The sequence below is a fragment of the Ixodes scapularis genome, unplaced genomic scaffold (genome assembly GCF_016920785.2).
Source record: "Ixodes scapularis isolate PalLabHiFi unplaced genomic scaffold, ASM1692078v2 PGA_scaffold2__306_contigs__length_199485367, whole genome shotgun sequence".
NCBI classification, from domain to species: Eukaryota; Metazoa; Arthropoda; class Arachnida; order Ixodida; family Ixodidae; genus Ixodes; species Ixodes scapularis.
Genome location: NW_024609857.1, coordinates 27,834,613 through 27,854,593, shown reverse-complemented (window position 1 = coordinate 27,854,593; position 19,981 = coordinate 27,834,613).

Sequence of the window (19,981 nt, the reverse complement as noted above, 5' to 3'; positions counted from 1 at the left end):
TAATTAAATACAATTTTGTGGGCGAAAATACATCCCTCAAATTTATTGTCACTGTCTAGAGCAGGAAGAAAACTACGTTCTGCACCGAATGCAGTTCTCTCAATCAAGCACAAGCGTCTAGTGACTTTGTGATTACGGCGCTAATCCAGGGCAAGAATAGGGACGAAATCGACGTTCACAGGCAGACTGGCTAAATAAGTGCCTGTGACAACTTGTGATGCTTTCCAACCTGATTTCCATCCATATTTTCGCCTGGAACATTCTAAATGCGCGGGTCGTCCAGATTTTCTTAACTGATGCGAGTTGCAACGATAAAAAAATCTCTAGCTAGTGCTCCGGGTCTTGGTCGTATCGGTTCTTTGTTGGCCTATACCAAAAATGTAATCGACAAAAAAAGCTGCTTGAAGCTCTGTACTTTTTTCACCTATTACGTCCAAGCTGATTACATTTTTTTGTGATTATATTTATATTACGTTACTAGAGCCGCGCACAAACTCCCGAGTGTGCGATGCAAAATTAAATTGAGATACCCAGAAACCCGTTGCAGGTGCCCTGAAGTCGCTGACGCCAATTTTGAGGAATGTATTTGGAAAAGTATTGGGAGGAGACCAAATACATTTGGCTGTATTTATATCTTGTACTTAAATGCTTTTTTGGAAATGTAATTAGATTTTTTAATTATATACATTTTTGACGAAGTATTTTGTATTTGTATTTCGATACATATTTGCATGAATTTTGCCCATCCCTGAGTGAGACCATCTAAGAATCTTTACGTGCGACTGATATTTCAGTTACATAGCGTCTGCTCTGCTATATGCCTTCGTCAAACTTCAAGTACCTTGTCCTGGATTCGATTTCCTCAGCCTCGGCTCCGCAAGCCGGACGTTTGCCTCGGAGCAAACCAGAGAGCCACGAAAGTAGTGACGCGAAGCTTTTGACCGAGTATTTGCTGCCCAGCTTATATGCGGTTTCTTTCAAGCTCGATAAACTTTTTGCTATATTTCACGTTTCACGAGTTTGAACGACCTCCAGGACTCAATCTAGTCTAAATAATACAGCTTACTCTAATACAAATCAATTGAGTAAGGTGGTTGTAAACATGGTGATTAAGTAATCATTCAGTGAACAGGCTTATAATAAAAATAGAAATGCATTTTGAATGCGTCGATAAAACTGGACAACGTTTTTGTTATTTTTAATAGTTTATGCAAATTGACTCTTGATAGGATCGCCTTTTAAATTGTCGTGTTAGCACTACTGTGTACTCGTAGCTCTTTTTTTACGTACTATTGCTCTAGAAGCACTAAGCATTTTCTAGCCATTTCCCGCTCCCTTCTCATATCCCTTTCCTTTTGCCCCTTACTTAGCAGCTGAATCGTTTTCGGATTCGGATTTCAGTAGTTGTCGAAAGAACAAGGCAAGCCATACAATAATTTAGATATTAAAAAAAAAAGAAATAAAGGAAAAAGTTAGATTCATACATGGGACACTTTTTTTTTACATAATGTTTCCACGAAAAAAAATTCCGCAATATTTTGTTGTTAGGTGTAGTGGAAGTCATGGCCCTTTTTAAGCCCCACCCACAGCTCATTCGCCCGCCCATTACTACTAGATTGGCTTGGCTGCTCGGCCGAACATGCTCGGAAGCCTATTGTCTCCCTTTCGCGACATCCGGTGCGTCTAGTCTGGAAGCATCGAGGAAGGAAGCTTTTGGGGGGGGGGGGGGGGGGGGGGGGCGACATGACGCCACTAGAGGGGAAGCTGGACGGAAAGGACAGCCGAATCGGCGCCAACAGATTTTTTGGTCACCCTTAGGGGCGTTTCCACTGACTGCGTCCTCTACTTCCGGCTTCACTTAATATTCTCTTGTTTGGCTGGCTTGAGCCGGTATGTCGCCTTCTCGAACTACCTCCATATCTGGAAGTCTAGCACCGCCGGCTCGCAATTTTCAGGGGCGCAATGGGTGACAGTGGGTGTATCACTAGGGCGCGCGTGCACCCACCCGGCCCGTTCATTTACGCTGCTTCGCGGCGACAGTCTGTGGATGGCTCATTAGAAATATTAACTCACCTGGCCACCTGTACAGGCCACTTCGCGGCGCCTCGTCGGGGGCCCAAGCCCCGCACTTTCCCATTGCCCTATAGCATTTCCGAAAAGTCAATTTTGTCACCTCCTGCTAGTCGTGTGAGCAGACACGCGGGAACCTCGGGCATCATCTGCTATTACACCACATTCTATCATCGTCTGCACTGCACGGACGCGGACATGGAAGCTGCGCGTTGGCGTCCGTTCTTGCCTTTGTCTGTCTGCTATTCCGCCCCGTCTAAAAAGTTATGCAACGCTTGCGAGAGGCGACCGGGAAACCGGCGTTCTAGTGGTGCATTATGCACGAGTTACGATCCAATTCAAGCGTCCGTCAGAGTCTGTTGATGTGCCGTAAAAACGACTGAGAGGACTAAAAAATAAAAGAAAACAAAGATGCAGTCTTTCTTTGATCTGTTCTGTTTTTGTTATTTATCCGCATGGCATGCGCGAGCAAGGTGGGTGAGCGTCATAACGCATAATCAAAACACGACCTAAATATATTCGCATACTCAGGCTAGGCGCACTGCAAAACTTGAGAGCTACTTTACTTTGGAAGCAAAATGACGGGAAGAAGCCCGGACAAACTTGATACGAGCCGAAAGCCCGATTGCTTCCAGCCAGATCGCTCGCATATTCTTACCTGTGTATTGAAACCATGATTGCAATCACAAGAGTCGCAGTATTCACACAGCAGAAGGGCGGCGTTTACGGGGACCAACATCTTTATTCAGCGTCAACACGCGAAAAGGAACAAATCAAGCGAGATCGAGCAACGTAGTGGAAGTGGAATGCTAGGCTTAGTCCAGTCCAGCTACGAACCCAAGCACCCGCCCAACGCTTCCGAAAGCGCGTACTTGCAACAGTTGTTTGCTGCAAACTAGGTCGGTTGAGAAGATTTTCATCTAGACACCTCGGTGAACGCAAAAAGACTCGCACTCATAAAAACAGACGAGCTTGACCAGCTATAGACCGACACGCTGTTTACAAACAAGCCCTCGTTTGCCCACACCAGTTGTGGGCACTGCGCATGCGCACAAACCGAATTTGCGTAAAGTGCATGAGACGTCTGCGCATGTGCCGTGCCGTCGACAGAGACACCGCAGTGGCGTGACGTCAAGGACGCGTGTTGGTCTATACGCTCGTTGATCACTCCGCAGATTCCGGCAGCCATATTTGTTATCGTTTGAAACCGAAAGGGAAAGGCAATCTTGGAATACTTTTGAAAACAATAATGACTGTATCTATAACTGTAGATCATTTGTTTCGAACATAAAAATATTGTGGTTTAAAAAACTATTTCGTAAGGGAGATACAATTTTGCAACTAACATTTCACACGTCTATCATCTCTCCAACTAATGAGAGTCGAGAAAAGATGCTTAGTTTTGTAAGCACTGGGACGGACTAAAGCAGGGCTACCCCCCCCCCCCCCCCCCCCTTTCCCCTGAATTGTCTCTAACGACGTAAATATTTCTCAAAACAAGAGTTTTGTTCCTTGAAAAATATTTTAAAGATATGTGCCCCTTTAAAAAAAAACTTTTTTTCTTCCAGAGATTTTTTTTTAATGTTGAGTCTTGGTAATTGCACTAAAATCTTTACATAAGCTTGCTGGATTTTCTGTCTGGAGTCTTTGGTTATTTTCAATATGATTGAATTGTGCGCCCTCAGGCAACACGAGATTGACTCAATCGGAAACGTGGGTAAGAAACGAGTGTCACTGCCTTGCTGCGAATGTTCAATAAGGAACAAATGAGCAGACTTACTGTGTGTTTGGAGGTAGCAAATAAGAATTCATTTAACTCTAAAATGCAATTGAGATGTGCTAAATCATGTGAATCACCAGCTTCTTCCATCGAGAACATACCACCGATTCTCGCAGCAATGGCAATTTGTTGAGGCCAACTTGCTAAATCTTCAGTCAACAAAAAAAAAAGCTTCGTTTTTTCGCTTTTGTTGAAACGTACTTTTTTCACACGCCTGGCTTAGTGGCCTCATTCGGTGTATTAAACATCGTTGGAGGCGACACAAATGATTTGTATTCAGGATCATGATGAAATCGGCGTACGCACTTGGGTAGTAATTTAATTACTATAATTGAATTACTGTATTTTAATTACTTTTCTTGGTAATTTGTAATCGTAATTAATTACTTTTGGCTAAGAGGAATTGTAATTATAATTAAATTACTTTGCAGGATCAGTAATTGCGAAATTTCAGCCACAATTACGATTACTTTTGTAAATCTTTGCGGTGCCGACGGAACCTCTCTGAAAGCCTTAGCACTCGCACAAGTGGACTAGCTCTCGGTAAAACACTCACACACCGACACAAACTCACACACCCGCACAAGTTAAATAGCGTCGCATTGTTTGTTGTTTTGTTGCTTACACTGCATGCTTAGAGACAATCCTCTTTGGAGCCTACCTCAACGGCGCCGTGTAGCGCCGTCTGCGGTGCGAGAAGAAAACAATAGCGCAAACATGCCAAAATTTTGAAAGAAAAAAAAAATTCAGCTTCAGCTTTCAGCCGAGGTTGGAAGTTTTAATTTTATTAAAGTTTTTTTCTTTCTTTTTTGCCAGTTTTTTTACGTCCCTCTTCCAGTACTGTCGCATGTGCGTACCTTTGTATAATTTTCAAGCTTATTTCGTGTTGGTCTTACTTCGGATATTATTTGCAAAAGCACTTTGGAGACTGACCTCCCACCTGAGAATTTTGTCACCAATGATGCGGGAGCCCGGATTCGGTACCTACGTATTTCTGAGACATTATGATTTCAACTGAATGTAAATAATTTGCAGTACCATGATGTTTGTATGGGGATGTGGTCATATTAGCGCATGTGGATTTTACTTCTATATTAACACGTGCAAAATATTCATATATGTCTAAGTGTCACATTTTTATTTGCCTGGCTAACAAAAGTCTGTTAACCCAATTTGTTTCGTTAGCAATCTGGCATGAGAACTAATTTATTATCATTTATTAAAATATGAGAACAGAGTACTTCATTGCCCCATACTGTCAAGTTCTATCACGAATTTAACAAGATTCATATAAAGAAAGTACAATACGTGAACAAAGAAGTAAGGAATGATAAAATACCTTGCATTCTATACAACTCGATTAAAGTTATATGGCCCAAGTCGGGTCGCTCTCAGAAATAAGTAATTGTAAAGTAATTTCTACTTGTAATTAATTACTTTCATGTAGTGGTATTTGTAATTATAGTTAAACAAATTTTGAAGCAGAGTAATTGTAAATGCAATTAAATTATATTTTGAAAGTAATTTACCCATGTATAGCACGAGGTTGGGACTACTCAGTGTTTGTCGCAGTATGGTCTATGTTAGGTTTCCACCATAAGTACCGCAGCCGTATTCAGGGTGAGGATCGGTAACAATATAAGGTAACGGGGTGCCACTTCAGTTTATGGCGCCCCGTGATTTCACGAGGGTGGCCGTCTCCCTGGCCTCGAGCTCGCGTGGCGGTTCGGGAGAGCGATGTCGCTTCGTGACCTCCGGCCCGTCTGCCCTTCTAGCCAAGAGACGGCGCTTCGGCGCCCTCTGGTGCTGGCTGCGAGATATCTCCTTTCCGATAGGTTATAAAAGACGACACACTATAGACCGGCGTCTGAAATCCTAGCCCCACCGAAAAAAAACGGGAAATAATAATCTGAAACGCAGGTTCTTGTAAAGAGATGGGCAGCGCCTAAGACAATATTTTTGCTTTTTACCGCGCTATTGGCATCAGTGCTGTTCTTAAAGCTTCGTGACTATACATTTCTGGCGTACTTACACTACGATATGTGCCAAGGTTTAAAAAAAAAAAAAAACGGAGCCTTGCAAAAAACGCAGCCCCCTACTGTGTCATGGCATCAGCATAAACAAGCATGCCGGCGCCCATGAAACAGAGCAGACACTGGTCTATACTCGCTATGCAATCCTATATGATTTCATAGAGTTATTACAATAAACGCTAGAGGCTCAGCTGGCGCTAGTGTCTACGGGACTTCCGGTTGCAAATTGAAGCAGACAGCACGCAGTCTACATTTCCAGCCTCCCTGTGTATTCCAATGGGAAAACACATGTGAATTTTGTCTCTCCGCCGGAAAATAACATGAATAACCTTTGTCATTTCAGTTGTACCGGATGGTATGTACCTTTGTTGGTATTGTGAAAGTGTATTTGCTTTAGTTACAGCATTTTTCTTTACGACTGAACGATGTTAAACTTCGCTCTATTTCAGGCCCAAACCTCTGTTTCAAGGAAGGTATGTAAAAACGAGCGACGATTCTAAGCAAACTAACGATCGAAAGGAATGTAGAGTGTGTTCAAGGTTCGCTAGCATTTCGGTGGTGCTTATACGTTGCTAATATGCCCGTCCTGTCATTGGATGAAAATTACTCCGTCGCGCATCTTTACGATTGGTTAAAGAAACATTCGACCGCAAACAAATAAAGCACGCGAGCTACGAAAGGTTTAAAAACAGTTAGGGCGCAGGCCAGCTGGTGTAAGTGTACCATTTTTTAGACCACCAGAGACTGGGTGGAAGAAACACAACGACGTCTCAAACACAGCTAACCACTTTATTCAGTTCTCCCTCCTTTTATACATCCTGAACCCAAAATCGTCACCATAAAAAACACTCCAAACAAAGGCACCAAGGGGACACGTCTTGACTTCGCAACCACAATAATCTTAAAAAAATAAATAAAATAACGAACCACTTTGAACTAACTAAAGCTACACACACATCAAAACTTCGGCCAAAGGGAACATTCTTTGACCTCGCAGCCACTCTTATCTTTACAAAAAACGAAGAAGCGACCAACACGGAACCAACTGCGGTTCGAACCCATCAACCTGTTACACCTTTTTTTCTTTCTTTTTTTTTCCTTTTCCTTTACGTGCGCATACAACCGGAACACGATCATGACAACGAGGTACCTCTGGCGAAAAACACAAGACCTGTTTAATGGTATACGGTCGATTCGTCACATGCGCACTCGTCACAGGACGATTGGTCACAGGACGATTCGTCACACCGGAACATTCGTCATAGGATGACTCGTCACGCGGCCAACCGGTCCCACAATAGTTCCTCCCCCAAAAAAATGTATTGTTCAATTTGGTTCGGGCGGACAAAGTGGCTCACTTCATATCTTAGTATGTCTTTGGCTTCTGAAAGGCGAAGAATTTGTAACAAACGTTTTAGCTTCTGGTTCGCTCCCGAACATTGAATGTTGGTTCGGTATGACAAAGTGGGTCACCTCTTATCTCAGCATGTCTTTCGTTTCTCAAGGTCAAAGTATTTATAACAGACGTTTTAGCTACTGGGTCCGTCCCGAACGGTGAATGCCGAGGCCATGTAAGAGCGACTTTTTTTGAACTGAGACTGCATTCAAAAGGATAAAGGTGATCGCAACAGAGAGAGGTAGAGCCATGACGCTGCACGAGGGCTACTCGTACTAATTCAGCAGAAAGAATTTTGATAATTAATGGTTTTGTCGAATAGGTGTATGCAAGGCAAAACTAAAAACTGATTTGGCTGCCAGTCGGATTATTAGTCGTTCAAGCCAGCAACTGAGATCAACCTGCTGAAGACCCGTAATTTAATTAAAGGAAAAGCGGATGACTATTTTAAGATTAGTTTTTCTAACCATTGGTTTACGTGACAGTGGAAAATTGTGGGACCATTCATCAGGGAATGTGGGCAGATGTAGAAATTTACTATCGTCCCCTGCTCGATCGATGTGACCAGTTGCCCGCATGACGAGTCATCCTGTGACGAATTTTCCTATGTGACGAATCGTCCTGTTACCAATCGTCCTGTGACGAGTGCGCATGTGACGAATCGTCCTCATCCCGATTTGGAGCCTGCGGGTGATGATCTGAACCAAGAACAAGCATCTTCGCACATATTCATGAGCAGAAAGAATAAATCAATACTTATTTATTGCAAATCTGACTATATTACGTGGCTTTCAATTTATTTTGATCCTCTGCGTGCACAAGGAGTTACTTATCCAGTGTTACTGCGTAGTTCTTGCCGTCCCTCTTGGTTTTCCACATGTCCTTCGGTCATTTGGCACGTATATCCCCCATGCTGGAAAGCATCGACGCCGAGTTCGCGCTAACAGTGTCCGACAATGCACAGAAATACACGTACGAAGCGGTTTTAACACCGTTTTCATACCACGAATTTCAAATAAAAATATTGTAACTGACCACCCTTACAAAAATATGTATGGACACTTCTAGGACGTTCTATAGACCAGAGTCCATAGGGAGGACAAAAGGCATCTATAGGCGGACCACGACCTCTGTTGCCTCCGTGAAGTCGTCCTATGGCTGCCCTATAGAATATTGGCCAACGGACGTTCTATGGACGTCCTATTCTATGGACGATGTGTGGTCATCCTATACCCTTTCTATGGCAGGGCGCCATATAGAGTCCATAGAAACTCTATAGGGTGTCTACACAAGGTCTTTACGGTGTCTATAGGGTGCCTGCAGAAAACACATACGATGTCTACAAAGAGTCCCTAGGAAGTCCACAGGGAAGCCATACAAGGTCTACACAGGGTCCTTATGGGGTCTGCAGAAAAGCCATACGAGGTCTACAGGGAGTCCCTACAGGGTCCGCAGAGAAGTCACTCAGTCTGCAGGGGGTCTGCTATGGGGTCCGCACCGACCAACGTTTCTAGAGCAAGTCAGTTGGGAAACTGCTAAAGAGCTTGCTCTGAAAAAGCGGCACCCGATCTGTACTCGAAAACCAAACTAATTGCGATCGCAACGCTACCATTCCACCCGCAGCGGCCACTCACGACTGCGTGTGTTGGTTTGGGTCTATCGATATTCGACAGTATGTGACTGTTCTGCTTTGGCTTTAATCGGCCACTTTGGCGCCGAAGCATATACGGTAGAAGAGGGGTTTCAGGGATGCCAGCCCCCGTCTCCCAGGCGGACACGCCGCGAATTGCCACCGAAGTTAGGACGCACCCAAGTCGGGACGCGCTACCTGAAGTCGCCAGTGAGGCATGGCTGTAAAAAAAATATTAATTGTGCCGCAAAACCCTGTAAGCTAAAAGTGTATGCAAACATCACGCTCTTCTCATTTTGTACTGATCTCCAATAAAGGGTTCTACAAAAAAAGCTTTTCCCCATTTGTTTTTACGCAAAAACGTGCTCTGTAAAAGTCACTTTAAAGAGTGTAGGGTCCTTAGGGGTCTGCAAAGAAGCCATACAAGGTCTATAGGGAGTACGTAAGGGGTTCACAGGGAAGCCATACAGGGTCCACAGGGAAGCCATACAGTGTCTACACGGGCTCCTTATGGAGTCTGCAGAGAAGCCATACAGGGTCTGCACGGAGTCCCTACGGGGTCCATAGAGAAGCCACTTTAAGCGATGGTGGTACCGCGGTGTGAGAATCGCACTCCCTAGCTCCTGGATGAGTGGCATAATAATAAAATGGCTTGCCTACACTTTCCTGACCTGAAAAAAAAACAAAGTAAGTCTCTGATACTGCGCGTATATATCAAAACTACAATTACTTACGCGTCGCGCGCAGACCCAGCCTAGTATACCGCTTTTTAACGACGATCATCCAGATGACCGCAATTTTGATAGGCACCAGTGCGCCCCCTATGGGTTGTGGAAGTTGCGAATATCTACGGGGGCCGCAGCGACCCACATGTACCTACCTCCCACTGAGAAAGTAAAAACATTATTCCGGCACATACTAAACACTTCAATCTCCACAATGAGTATACCCTGAGGTTGGATATGCCTCTAGACATCAATGTAACCTATTGATACCCGGAACCTAATTAGCAACTCCTTAACTCGGACACCTCGCTACACCCAAAGAAAACGTCTACCCGGCATCAATTTATTAATGCACCAATATATAGCTCACACCATAGAGAGGCAATAGGATGACCATAGACTCACCGGGACCATAGAACGGAAATAGGAAGGAATGAAAAACTTTTTCTTTCGCGAAGATCTGTATAGCGTTTTTGTTTCCATTCTGTGGCAAACCAATGGTACATAGACGGTCTAAGAACTGTCTACAGGAATCCATAGGATGGACAAAGAGGTAATAGAACGGAAAAAGTATGGACATAGGACGTCCATACATATTTTTGTAGGGGCAATTATTTCGTCTGCGTGACTGAGAAATGTTACAATGTGCCTAGTACGTACAAATTATTAGTGATATTTGCTCTTATAATCGAGCGCAGAGAGAAAATGCACTCGCTTTTTCCCATAGAAATGCATTACCGGAAGTCAATTTCTGACTGCTTGCTGTCAACAGCACACTAGCGCCAGCTGAGCCTCTAGCATTTATTGTAATAACTCTATATCTGATTTCCCTCTTTTTCAGTACTCTATCTCTTTATCCATCGGTGCAACAAGATAGAGGGCCATAGAGCGATAAACTGGCAGCTGAAAGTGACCCCCTATCGGCCGCCACCATGCTGTACATTGTTTACCACTAGACACGTGATTTTATAGTTTTACGTCTATATTTAAACGAAGTACCGGGCACAAATAATTGCCTATATATTTTAATAACAGTACCGACGAGATAAGCCATGATTCATTTGTTTTAAGTTCAAAATGTGCTCTTACCACAAAAACTCGGGCAGGTTCGGAATGCCTCAGCTAGATGCTGTCAGTCGCGGTGCTATATTTTGGGGTTTTATCGGAGCTAGACACTGATCTCTGGGGCTCTAACAGTATTGAAAACTAGTTTGTCATGCTTGTTTTTTACAGCGATCGCAATACAAATCTCGGCTCGTTTTTGCGTAAAGGCCTCAGGATTTGGTAGGGTCACGTGATAAGTAAATAATGCACAACATGCCGGCAGCCTAATGGGGGTCACTTTTGCCTGGTGAACTAGTTCATCTCTCTAAGCCCCTCTACCTCGCTGCATCGGTGACAACTTTCTGTGGCAATGTAGCCAAAGCTACAGAACCAAAGCACGCCGTTTCAGCTGAAAATAGTTGAACCAAAATAATTTGCTGGGTGTAACTTAAAGAACTAAAAACTATATAATTGATATTATGAGCTTCGATTCCTTAATGTTACGATAATATTAGTCAGGATATTCGAAACTTATAAAAAAAATCTGCACCTTCGAGTTTTCTTGGTCAAAGTTCACCGCAAGTTTTCTAGTTCCCTACAAAACAAACCTGACGTCTTCCTCATGCGTGATGTTTCGCGGAACCTTCCGTGAGCTCGTACTTTTGTTTGTCTCGTAAATTTTTCGCGAAGTTTGGCAACCAAATGTTGTTAAAACGACCCAATTCAAGTGGTGTGCGACGTGTACGCACAAGTGAGACGTTTCAACTGGGATTCTACATTGTTTCCATGTACCGGTTGGTTATCGAGCTCACTGGCGTGAGCGAGCAGGGGTCGGGATTGAGCAGGAAATCCCTGGATTCTGCAGTTGCAGTTTTCGCTATACGTGTTCCGAGCTGTGGTCCGCCAACGACACCCACTAGGGCCATCAGCAAATGACTGTGATCCGAACGGGATTCGACTTCGTGATGTAGCGCGTGCGGGCTCCTCTTTCGGTGTATCCTGCTCGCGCTATGAGTTTTGAGCACCAGAAGACTTTACGTATCGATGACCTCACAACTGCATCCCTCATGAAATTCAGGGCCATTTCGTGAATCGACGCCGCATATCTATCTCGGTCGAGGGACAAATAGAATTCAACGAGAATGACCGCGATGTAATTTACCTTGTAAGTCGGTCCGAGTGCTTCATTCAAAAGCGTTGGCTTGCGTGTAGAAACGAGTGAAATGTTCGGGAAAAAGGCGCGGATATGCCTGCATGCTCGGCGATCGCGGTTCAGCACCCCCCAACACCGCGATCCTCATGCGCAGAAATGAACTGTGGAAAATGCGTCTCTCTCAGGCCAAAGCCCAAACAAAAACCAAAAGAAAAAAACTCCAGAGCTACTTGGCGCTATAATGAAGAGCTTTAGGTCACCTCCCCCTTTTCCTTCTCCTCTTCCTACCCGCCCCCCCCCCCCCCCCCCCCCTCCGCCTTCCTTTCCCCCTTGCTTTCAATTCATCGCCACAGAAAGTTGTTCTCAAGTACAAGTGTGCGGGCCACTTCTCTTTCTCCCCCTCCCAGGCCAGTTCGGGACTCACTAAAACTAATGAAATTACTTGTAATCAATTAATTTTTGAAGTCATTTCGTAATCATTTAATTACATTTGTCAGGAAGTAATGACCACAAAAATTTGATAAGTTTTGGAAGTACTAAAATTACTTGTATACGTTACCTTTTTTCCTTCCGTTTCTCACGACACCCTTTGTCTGTATAAGTTTCCAACACTCGGAATGCTTGAACCAAGAAACCTACAGGAGTATGACTTACAATATATTGGACAATAATGTGTAGTAAAAAAGACCTTTTTTTCAAACCGGCAGAAAACCTCGTCGTTTTGAAAAGCCGAAGTTATCGGAGGAGTAGCGACCACTTTTTCAAGCACCGTATAATCGCATTCTGTCTCGCCTAATCAAGTCCCTATGATTTAATCACTTTTTAAGCGAAAGAGGTTGTATTGATGATGGATTACTTTTTTCGAGTAATGTGTACCAGGGATGGGCAGTATTTCAAATACAAGTATTTGAAATACGTATTTCAAATACATTGTGTATTTTGCATTTGTACTTAATTATAAATTGGGTAATGTATTTGACCTGTGTATTTATATACTAAAACGTGGGTATTTCAAAGACAATTGTAATAAATACAATTTTGTGGGCGAAAATACATTCCTCAAATTTATTGTCACGACTCATTTTTTTCATCCTAAGACGTGTCCAGAGCAGGAAGAAAACCATGTTCTGCACCGAATGCAGTATCTCTCAATCAAGCACAAGCGTTTAGTGACTTTGTGATTACGGCGCTAATCCAGGGCAAGAATAGTGACGAAATCGACGTTCACAGGCAGACTGGCTAAATAAGTGCCTGTGACAACTTGTGATGCTTTCCAGCCTGATTTCCATCCCTGTTTTTGCCTGGAACATTCTAAATGCGTGGATCGTCCAGATTTTCGTAATTGGTGCGATTTGCAACAATAAAAAATTCTCTAGCTAGTGCTGCGCGTCTTGGTCGTCTCGGTTCTTTGTTGGTCTATACAAAAATGTAATCGACAAAAAAGCTGCTTAAAGCTCTGTACTTGTTTCACCTATTACGTCCAAGCTGAATACATTTTTTGTGGTTATATTTTTATTACGTTACTAGAGCCTCGCACACTAACTCCCGAGTGTGCGATGCAAAATTAAAACGAGATACCCAGAAACCCGTTGCAGGTGCCATGAAGTCGTTGACGCAAATTTTGAGGAATGTATTTGGAAAAGTATTTGGAGGAGACCAAATACATTTGGTTGTATTCGTATCTTGTACTTAAATGTTTTTTTGGAAATGTTATTCGATTTGTAATAAATACATTTTTGACGAAGTAGTTTGTATTTATATTTCAATACATATTTGCATGCATTTTGCCCATCCCTGATGTGTACAAAGCTGCCCCCCACCCCAATCCCCCACCTGGACGTTAGGATAGTACTCGGGCAACTGCGAGGTCGCGAAGGTTCGGTGTTTCCTTGACTGACACCCCGCGGCTACGATAAGTGTCGGTCCGTCGGTCAGGCCTAGCTCTTTCCGAACCGCGTGGCGAGGAGAAATTGTACCGCTGCACTAGTTAACGCATACGTTATGAATAGATATAGCTGGCCTCGCGTTTATTTGCTGTTCAAACAATAGGAACGAATCTCCGTTCCTTGGTTCCTTCATGCACTTATGTGTTTCTTTTAGGTTTTGAACACGCGGTCAACGGACGGGCCCGGTCCGGTCTGCTTGGTGGCGGACCACGTGTGAGCCGGCTTGCCGGCAGGTGTACTGAGGATTTCCCACAAGTTACGAGTTTCTGAGAGCCCGAAACTATATACGACTACCAACGATGTCCTCGACGCGCTCAGCCATGTATATTTAAATTTCCCGTCGTTCGTCGTTTTTCTCTTTTTTTTTTTTTTTTCTTTAACCAGTTCTATTATTTTTTGCACATTTCTTTTGGCGTGAAAGCGGCTACAGGAATCAAGCGGTGAGGAGGCCGGTAATTTGAGTTCCTTCTCGGGAGAGCCAGAAGGACAGCGACGGAGGTACCTTGATTTATGGCCGGGGACTCGGAGTGAAACGCTCGTTTCGTGGTTTCCTTTCTTTCTTTTCGCTTTCTTTCTCTCTCTTTCTCTCTTGCAACATCCTCCAATACTCGCACTTCCTTTCCATCTCCTTTTGCGCGGAGAAAGGGGGACTTGGACGCGGAATCTTGCTAGATGTCAGAAGGAACGCCATCCATCTTTCAGGATTCTACGAGTTGCGCCCGGGTTGGAGAACTGTACTTAAGGGAAGTCTGCTTTCAGCCACGGGGTCTGATTACGGTAAAACCTACTGTAGTGCCAAACCGAGCTAAACTAGAATATTTAATTCATTTAAATGTTTTTGCAAGTAGGTATAAAACTGAGCTAGCGGAAATTCAAATTGCTATATCTTTAGTGAAATATCCTAAAACGAAAGTACGAGATCAGGGATTAATACTGGGCACCGAAAGAGAGATCCTGTTAAATACATTAGAACGGTGGAGGTGGTTCTGCTGCGGAGCTTTTACATAATGTTAAAATAACGAACTGGTAACAGAAAAAAGTTAATCCCCCAGTTACACGCGTTCTTCTCCCTAATGCAACACCGATTACTATTCCAGTTTCAAAACGTCAAAAAGTGTTATGGTGCCATTCAGTGCGTTCTAATTCATAGCTATCAGTGGTCTTCATCTGACCACTATTAAACGTATTTTGTAGCGATGCAACATCTGTTCATGAACTCATCAAGTTGATCGACATGAAATGAATGAGCAAGTGTATATTTAAATAAATATATATAAATATATATATATATATATATATATATATAAAACATCTAATATTTCTCTTTCTATATATTAGGCACACCACATGGATATCCTGCCTCATTTATACGAACCACTATTTGTAGAAGCTATCAACACCGAAACTACGCATCAATCAATTTGAAATCATTCAGCAAAGTTGGCAGCCGTATACGTTCAAGCCGTTGTGATCTGTGCCATGTTTAAATATGTGGCACAGTTTAATGAGTCTCCTTAACTTCATTATCATTGTTAGGTAATATTGTGTCACAATTTATGCAATAAAGGCCCGTTCACACACTTGTGCTTGACTTCGACCGGCGTAGACAAGGACGGTTTTTAAGCCTTTTGTGTCGGATTACGTCCGGCTGCAGTGCTGCGCATCCTGTTTGAGCCGTCCTAAGACTGGTTCGAGCCGTCTGAAGAGGCTCAAACCGGTCTTGTCTCAGTCGGACACATAAAAACGCAAGTTCGTGAACAGGCCTAAAGAATAAACACTGATCTTATAATACGATGACCACAGAAACGACCTATCGTGCACAGAGCGGACAATTGTTTGAGTGCGAGAAGTCACACAAAGTTATGACGTAATGTAGGGGCAGCAGCAGGGTCTTACTAAAGAAATATCTAAGTTATCGTACTGAATTTCAATCAAAAGCAAAGTAAAAGCAAAAAAAAAAAATCAGGATTTGTCCATTTTTAATGATTTTTTTATTATTATGGTTTCTTAACGCACGCAGCAGGAGGAGCTTCTTTCGGCAAGACGCCATTGAACAGCGACATATACTAGACTGATTTTTAGCTCTTGAAATTGATGATTCTGAGGAAACAAATTTGTAGAGTGTCTGGATAACAGAGAATTCGCTCACTTTCATCACCCGCTGCAACTCTAGGCACGATTGCGAAATTCGAGTGTTGAAACTGAAATCGACTGGACGTACTTAAGTTAGGCCAGTTCATCGCCTCTTGCGGTCTGGCGGGAGGGGAATATTAAGTAGTCGGTTTGAGCCTTAGTTCTTTGTTCTGTGGGCTTCATCAGCTGCGCTTGGATGATTAATGATGAAGCTTGAAATAGATACGCTAGGCATAGCTTATGTTGAGTTGTTAGGTTAGATATTTGATCTACGTGCTTAAAGGTCATTGAGAAACGTGCCATCGTTAAAGCAGAACACTTTATGACTTGCAGAGAGTGCAATGTTCACTGAAAAGTGAGTATAAATGTCTGCTGGCGTGTATACTGTGGCCGCGGAGGATCTCGTCCTCAGGGATTTTTAATGCGATAGCTTTATAGGCGACACCTTGCAGAGATTTCTCGCTCGTAGGTTGCCGTCGCCGCGTGCGCAAAGAATAAAAATACCCTTCTTCTCTCCCCTCTTGTCGCGAGGAGAGGAAAGTCGGGACCCCTCGTCAGCCGTGCCGCGCGAAAAGAGTGAAGAGGTCAGCCCTGGGCCTCCAGCCAGGATTGCAGCGACGGTCTGTCGTCTGCTTGAAATACTTGTTTTCAAACTTTACTCGCGTAATACGATACCCTACTTTGAAACTATCCAGTTGCTACCCGTAATGTTAGATATTTTTAGAAACTTCTACGGCGATTACCCACTTCAAGGAACAGCGAGCACTGGTAACAGTCTTCAGTAGTATCCATGACACCAACCACGGCGGCTATGAGTATTAACCACGTCGCACCTCCATCCTCAGATACGTGACGGAACCATTCCACCCGCATTGCGCAATCCTGCTAAAGCTACCGGTTTCGTTTCTTCGCACATTGTGTTTTATTCGATCTGTGAATGTCATAGTTTGTACCGCAGGGCAGGAAGGACGTTTTCAAACGGAAAAACTGCTATGTATTTATTTTGAAAGTGAAGAGCTTAATCGTTTTCGCTCGTGTTTGTTCGGACTCTGAACGCCAGCCTCAGTTCTTAGCACCCGTAGCATCATATGTATTTTTGTCTGTGGTCTACCGCTGACGAGTATCTGTATATTTTATTTACGACAATTTAAAATATAAGGCTAATGAACCACAGTTCTTCGCTTGCATTAGCGTATGTTCTTGCTCTAGTTTCTTTGCCAGCGAATGGCAGTTAGTTGGAGAAGAGCTTGCCTTCGTCGCTTGCGTTATTATAAAACACGTGTCTCGTTATTTTATTGGTTTCGTCAGGATATATTACGCCACCCATGTATCTAAAATTTAACAATCTAGCGCATGGATAGTAGAAGGAGAGTATTTTTTTGCTTTATTAGTTTCGCCAGTGGACGTCACTTTGTAGCAGATAACCGACGTTTGTTAGCAGACGACGCTGTCTCTTTACCTTAATTGACGATTCGTTGGAGGACGGCAACTTAGAGCAGACGGCCGAACATTCCTTGCTTTTGTGACCACAAGAAGCATTTGTAGTCGTTTTATAATTTCTTGGCCGACGGATTACATTTCTGAGTGTCCCATGCGGTTATTGCGGAACCATTAGGTAGGGTGAAATTCGCTTCATACTTCTTCTTTGATTTGAGCGTGAGCGTGACAGCGACGTTACCTCAAGTGAAAGTAATCATCCCTTAAACCAGAGGGTATACCCTCATAGAACAAACCCAGCGAGCATGAAATCAAACAAATTGAACACTGTACGCTCTGCGTGGCCGAATGCAATTGTGGTAAGAGGAAATGAATACATACGGAATCGTTTCGTGCATATATTCAACAGATTTGGCTCGTGCCGTTTATAATTCGCTTCAAAATGCAGAGCATTCGCGATCGAGAAACAAGATACCTGCTCAGGTTGAAATATTCCTGCGGGAGATCAAATCGCATTAGACAAAATTGGAAATGCAGCGTTAAAAAGATAAAACAACTGTTTTGCTTTTCTTTTCGATGGGAAAACTTTGTTCCTAAATATCTGCCGTTTCGGTTTCATTCAATTGGAAGTCTTGTGTTCAGGTCGTCGATTTTTTACTTGATTCCTATTTCTTCCCTGGAAGAAACGATATACTTTTGTGCCCTTTTCTCGCATTTTTCTGTCGCTTTTATTCCGCATCTTCGTAAGATGAGATCGTGCTCCTCCAATAAAACTTGCGTCGGGATCTTGCAAGGAAGACGCTGTGAGGAAGACGTTTTAAACCCAGACATTTTCAAATATCGCTGTGTTTTTTTTTTTTTTTTTAAAGAGATTGAGCTTTCTTTTTCTTTTCTTTTTTTCTGCGGGACAACAAGGCATTTTCACATGGATTTCGAGGAACTATAGTGTGGAGAGAGAAAGAAGAACCATTTTTTCAGCACCTTGGAAATGAACAACGCAGCTACGAATTAATCAGACTGTAACACTATCGGTTGCGATAAGATGCATATATTTCAGAATATGGCGCTCATCAGAGCACGAGTTTGAAGCGAACGACGAAATGTGACACCGAAAAAGGTTGTTGGGCGACAGAAATAAACAAATTGTTATCGTTTTCCGCTGCATCATCGACTTTAAGGTGACTATAAGTGGCAACACGACGTGGACACAAAAATACACGACGTCTATAATCGTGTTTAAGGGCATTAGTTTCAATTGTATTCCGCCTGAGTGAACACAAAATATTGCCGAAGACAAGATGCGTTTGTGAACACGTTATTATATATTAGGTGGCTACTGTCGATAGCAAGACCATTTTTAATAGAGCTCGACATTATATGGTTTCGTGCTCGCGTTTACGTGCTACTACTTGTCCTCGACATTATCGCCAATTGAAATATACTTCCACGCGCCTGTTTTTTCTGCATTATGGCGTCCTAACTGCAGGCCAAACCCTTATTTTGATGATAATACCTTGATTCAATAACCGTAAGTGTTGACTTCTTGGCATCTTATAGCACATATTAGCTCAACACTGCCGAAATCTAACTTCACACTACATTTTGTTAGAGCGCAGCTCTTAGGGGCCCGTTTCCGGCTTGAGCGGCGTCGGCGTCGGCGTCGGCGTAACCGCGCGGTGCATCATGGGAAATGTCCCATAATGCACCGCGCGAGCCCCCCACCGGGGTCACGTGACCTCGTGGGGGGGCACGTGACCCCCCAAGATCACGTGACCCCGGTGCATCATGGGAAATGTCCCATAATGCACCGCGCGAGCCCCCCACCGGGGTCACGTGACCTCGTGGGGGGCACGTGACCCCCCCGAGGTCACGTGACCCCGGTGCATCATGGGAAATGTCCCATAATGCACCGCGCGAGCCCCCCCACCGGGGTCACGTGACCTCGTGGGGGGCACGTGACCCCCCCCCCCGAGGTCACGTGACCCCCCGAAGTCACGTGACTCCCCTTAGGTCACGTGACCCCCGCCGATGTCGCGTGACCCCCCAATGACGTCATCGTGACTGATGACGTCACCGACATCCACATCGTCATCGTCATCATCACTGATGACGTCACCGGCATCCACATCGTCATCATCACTGATGACGTCACCGGCATCCACATCGCCATCGTCATCATCACTGATGACGTCACAGGCATCCGCATCGTCATCGTCATCATCACTGATGACGTTACCGACATCCGCATCGTCATCGTCATCATCACTGATGACGTCATCAGTGACGTCACTGATGTCGTCACCGGCATCCACATCGTCATCGTCACTGATGACGTCACCGGCATCCGCATCGTCATCGTCATCATCACTGATGACGTCACCGGCATCCGCATCGTCATCGTCATCATCGCTGATGACGTTACCGACATCCGCATCGTCATCGTAATCATCACTGATGACGTCATCAGCGACGTCACTGATGACGTCACCGACATTCGCATCGTCATCGTCATCATCACTGGTGAAGTCTTCAGTGACGTCACTAATGACGTCATCGGTACCCGCGTCGTCATCGTCACTGACGACGTCAGTGATGACATCATCGGCATTGGGGGTCACGTGACCCCCAAGGTCA